The sequence below is a fragment of the Rhinopithecus bieti genome, unplaced genomic scaffold, assembly GCF_001698545.2.
Source record: "Rhinopithecus bieti isolate Rb0 unplaced genomic scaffold, ASM169854v2 scaffold_3043, whole genome shotgun sequence".
NCBI lineage: Eukaryota > Metazoa > Chordata > Mammalia > Primates > Cercopithecidae > Rhinopithecus > Rhinopithecus bieti.
This window is the reverse complement of record NW_016804580.1, coordinates 2,373,378-2,379,152: the sequence shown is the minus strand read 5'-3', so window position 1 is coordinate 2,379,152 and position 5,775 is coordinate 2,373,378.

Sequence of the window (5,775 nt, the reverse complement as noted above, 5' to 3'; positions counted from 1 at the left end):
GGCCGGGGCATCGGGCGAAGCGAGCAGCGCGGGAGGCGGGACGCGGGGGCGCGGCTGCGGTGCTGGGGAAAGGGGCGCCCTCCGCGGGGCAGCCGGGGCCGGGCAGAGCGGGCGCAGAGCGGCGGGGATCGGAGCCGCGGGCGCCGGGGAAGGTCCTCGCCAGGAGGGGAGGGAGCTCCGGGAGCGCGAGCCAGGGGGAGGCGCGTCGGAAAGCGAGAGTGACAAGCCGAAAAGTTCCTCGCGGGAGGCGCGCGCCGCGTGGGCTCCGGTTCAGCTGCTGCGCGTCGCCGTGGCACACAGGCTGAAAAGTTTGCGAAGCCACAGAAGCCAGGCCCGGCGCTTCGCCGGGGCCAGGGTGCGGTGGGGGCCTTGATCCTGTTCCCATGGCCCCAGACCTCCTCTCAGGAACCCTAAGAGCAGATCTCTTAACTTCGGAGGGGAAGGACGACAGAGGCTGGGTTCCTACACTTAAAGTTTTAAATTTGTAAAGGCTGCTCGCAGCCCGGGAGAGCAAATGTCTGTAAAGAACATCTCCTGGGCAGCTGAAAGGCCTTGCTAATGTCAGTAATAAGGATCCAGAAAAAGAAATGGCGTTGATAAAGATCATCTGGTGATCCCACCTGAACCTGCCACTGGCCTAGTCAACTAGGTGGGAATCTACCCAACCTGAGACGGAATGTTTTCCTTTATGACTCCTGTCTTCATCTTTGCCAAATTAAATTAGCACTACTTTCCAAACAGAATTGAAGTTTGTTGTTGTTTTAGACGGAGTCTCACTCTGTCGCCCAGGCTGGAGTGCAATGGCGGGATCTCGGCTCACTACAACCTCCGCCTCTTGGGTTCAAGTGATTCTCTTGCCTCAGCCTCCCGAATAGCTGGGATTACAGCCACATGCCACCAAGCCCAGCTAATTTTTGTATTTTTAGTAGAGACGGGGTTTCACCATGTTGCTCGCGCTGGTCTTGAACTCCTGATCTCAAATAATCCACTGGTCTCCGCCTTCCAATGTGCTGGGATTACAAGTGTGGGCCACCACGCCCAGCCAGGATTGAAGTTTTTCTATAGGGGTGAAAACTCTTAGTGTCACATTTTTGACAAAACAAGCACTTCCTTAAGATCCAGAACTCTTGATAACAGGGTAGTGACTACAGTGAGGGTGTTTTACTTGCAACATTCCGTTCAGATAGTCCCAAGGAGGCACATTTTTACATGATTGAGTGCATCTCATTTCAACCAATTTTACTACAGTGGAAACTTCTGTAACGAGTTTTCCAGCCTTTTTTTTTTTTTTTTTTTTTTTTTGAGACAGAATTTTGCTCTTGTCACCCAGGCTGGAGTGCAGTGGCACGATCTTACCTCACTGCAACCTTCACCTCCTGGGTTCAATCGATTCTCCTCAGCTTCCCGAGTAGCTGGAATTGCAGGTGCCCGCCACCACACCCAGCTAATTTTTTTGTATTTTTAGTAGAAATGGAGTTTCACTATGTTGCCCAGGCTGGTCTCGAACTCCTGACCTCATGTGATCTGCCCGCCTCTGCCTCCCAACATGCTGGGATTACAGGCATGAGCCACTGCATCCAGCCTAATTTTTGTATTTTTTAGTAGAGACAGGGTTTTGCCATGTTACACAGGCTGGTCTCAAACTCCTGACCTCATAATCCACCCACCTTGGCCTCCCCAAATGCTGGGATTACAGGCGTGAGCCACCGCGCCAGTCCAGCTCCAGATGTCTATTAATATGTTATTTTGTAACAACAAAATGCAAGTTTGGTATATTGAAATATACATGCAAAAATTTACTGTAATAGGCTTCAACTGCCTTCTGTATTTTACTATGATATATTAAATTATATGAGATATAGTACTTGTTCTCCTCAAAGATAAGCATAGACATTTTAAACCTATCATCTCCACCATAGCAGTGATTTGAGCCAGGCTTGAATGGGTCTTGACACAGTTAAAAGATTTAGGCATAAAGCGTCATTGATTTTCCTAATCTTTGGTATTAAAAATGCCACTTTTATGGGCTATGGACACTAATAGACAATTCTCAAAAGAAGATATACAAATGGCCAACAAACATATGAAAAATTGCTCAACATCAAAAATGATCAGGGAAATGCAACTCAAAACCACAATGTGATACCACCTTACCCCTGTGAGAGTGACCATAATTAAAGAATCAAAAAACAGGAGATGTTGGCATGGATGCAGTGGTCAGGGAACACTTCTGCACTGCTGGTGGGAATGTAAACTAGTACAGCCACTATGGAAAGCAGTGTAGAGATTCCTTAAAGGACTAAAAGTAGAACTACCATTTGATCTAGCAATTCTACTACTGGGTATCTACCCAGAGGAAAAGAAGTCATTATTCAAAAAAGATATTTGCACATGCATGTTTACAGCAGCACAATTCATAGTAGCAAAATCGTGGAACCAACACAAATGCTCATCAACCAACGAGTTGATAAAGAAACTCTGATATATATGATGATGAGATACTACTCAACTATGAAAAGAAATAAATTAACAGCATTTGCAATGACCTGGATGAGATTAGAGACTATTATTCTTTTTTTTTTTTTTAGAGACTATTATTCTAAGTGAAGTAACTCAGGAATAGAAAACCAAACATCATACGTTTTCACTGACATGTGGGAGCTAAGTTGTGAGGATGCAAAGGCATAAGAATGATACAATGGACTTTGGAGACTTGGGGGGAAGAATGGGAAGGGGGCACGGGATAAAAGACAACAAATATGGTGCAATGTATACTGCTAGGTTGATGGGTGTACCAGGTTCTCACAAATCTCCACTAAAGAACTTACTCATGTAACCAAATACCACCTGTACCCCAATAACTTATGGAAAAATAAAATTAAAAAAATTAAAATACCACTTTTATTTAAATTTTGCTGAATGTTAAATAGAAGCACTTAAGTATTGGTTTGTATTAGTTTCTAAATAGGGAACATTTTGAACAGCAACAATCAGCCGTGCTTTTATGTGTATGCCTATATGTATGTGTGTGTGAAAATGGAAAAGAAATTGTATTGAAAGTTTTTGACTTATAGTCTACTTTTGCCCCATGATCTGTTGATAATATCACTCTTTTAGGCCTACTCATTTAATCAAACCCCAGAGTCTTCTTGAGCATGAGTTTAATTCTTAGGGATAACATTAAATCCATTTCAGACTGCAAACTCTGTGTGGACAGGAACCACACATATTCTAGGACACATTCAGAATCTGGCAAGTTGCCATCTGAGTTCTTTCAACATTCATTCAATAAAGTATGAATCTATTTTGTGCCACTCAATGAGCACAGCCAACAAAGACCAGGTCACCAGCTCCATGGGGCTTACAGTCTTGCTAGTTAGCACTTAAAAGCCAATTAATAAACGAAGGAAGGATGGAGGGAGAAAACAAAAGGAACATTTTTTTTTTTAAAACAAAACAAAACAAAAAACCAGGCTTGGTGAAACTGAGTGTTTTCTCATGATATCTGTCCAATTTCTTATAGCATGCTTATTTGTGCATTCGCTTTCAATTAGGACCATTTGGAAAGTAGAATTTCATCTTTCATCAGATGTTTAAAGAGACCGCAGAAAAATCAAAACCTTGAAAATAATTTTAATAATGCTTATAACCAGAGGGCAAGTTAAGTTTGAATTAAATGTTCAAATGTAATACAATATATTCATTTCATATAATTTATAATATGAACTCCCTGTTTTTTATGTTTCTCCCTACCACTAGACAGGGTTCCTTGAGGGCAGTGATGGCGTCTCTTTCATCTTAGTACCCCAGCACCACCCAGCATGGTGTCTAGCACTTAGTTAGAACGTGAAAACATTTGTTGTCTAAATGAATGAATGAATGTTGAATGACTTCTTATGTCTTAAAACATAGCATACAACTTTGCTGGTTTTAACATACAATGACAACATTTACCTAATCCTGACTCCCATGAGAACGTTATACTAATTCTTCCTTTATAACCCAGACTAGTTTAATTAGCAGGTATTGAACACTAATCCAATACAATGTACCCATTGAGACTCTTGTCTGGCTTGTAAAAGATTTCAAATACAAAGTAACAAAATGTTACTCCTGCAAAAGGGAGCAAAATCAGAATAAATAGAACAAAAAGACTTGGAAAATGTATGGATGCCTTCGATCATGGTTGATCTTTTTAAGATACTTTGACTTACACAATATTTAAAAGCCACAGATGAAAGCAAAAATTTGGTAAGTAAAGCCTAATTCTTTTAATGTTAGAAGTTTAGCAGATGCAAGAGACTCCAGCAATAATAGATGTGCCATCGAGGCATTCAAATGCAGATGACTAATTTCTTCAAGCTGTATGTTAGCTTCCTTGTGTTTATTAGTTGCTGTAATGGACAGGCATATTCTGAGAATTACTAATGCTCTGAAATAGGAACAGGGGCTGGTAAGAAACACTGGCTAAGGAAGCCAGACGTTTTGGAAGATTATTTTTTCTGTAAGTGGAAGAAAACAGTAATTACGAGGGCTTTATTCTTCCTCTCCTGCTTGCAGATTTGTGACTGCGTTTAACACCTTAAAGAGCAAGCTTTTTAGGACAGATACACATGTATGATTTCTCATTTTACTCAGTAAATCATTTTTCACCTTGCCGAAAGCCCTGGATTTCCGCCACTATTAATAGCATTTTCATAAGGCTATATATCTGTATTGGCCACTGGCCTGACTTAGCATGATGCATTCCATGAAGTTACATGTTTGCTTTTTGTAAACCTACACTGTAAAGTGAATGCCCTGAATTACAGATTATTATTTACCAACTGTACCCCAATAACTTATGGAAAATAAAATTAAAAAAATTAAAATACCACTTTTATTTAAATTTTGCTGAATGTTAAATAGAAGCACTTAAGTATTGGTTTGTATTAGTTTCTAAATAGGGAACATTTTGAACAGCAACAATCAGCCGTGCTTTTATGTGTATGCCTATATGTATGTGTGTGTGAAAATGGAAAAGAAATTGTATTGAAAGTTTTGACTTATAGTCTACTTTTGCCCCATGATCTGTTGATAATATCACTCTTTTAGGCCTACTCATTTAATCAAACCCCAGAGTCTTCTTGAGCATGAGTTTAATTCTTAGGGATAACATTAAATCCATTTCAGACTGCAAACTCTGTGTGGACAGGAACCACACATATTCTAGGACACATTCAGAATCTGGCAAGTTGCCATCTGAGTTCTTTCAACATTCATTCAATAAAGTATGAATCTATTTTGTGCCACTCAATGAGCACAGCCAACAAAGACCAGGTCACCAGCTCCATGGGGCTTACAGTCTTGCTAGTTAGCACTTAAAAGCCAATTAATAAACGAAGGAAGGATGGAGGGAGAAAACAAAAGGAACATTTTTTTTTTTAAAACAAAACAAAACAAAAAACCAGGCTTGGTGAAACTGAGTGTTTTCTCATGATATCTGTCCAATTTCTTATAGCATGCTTATTTGTGCATTCGCTTTCAATTAGGACCATTTGGAAAGTAGAATTTCATCTTTCATCAGATGTTTAAAGAGACCGCAGAAAATCAAAACCTTGAAAATAATTTTAATAATGCTTATAACCAGAGGGCAAGTTAAGTTTGAATTAAATGTTCAAATGTAATACAATATATTCATTTCATATAATTTATAATATGAACTCCCTGTTTTTTATGTTTCTCCCTACCACTAGACAGGGTTCCTTGAGGGCAGTGATGGCGTCTCTTTCATCT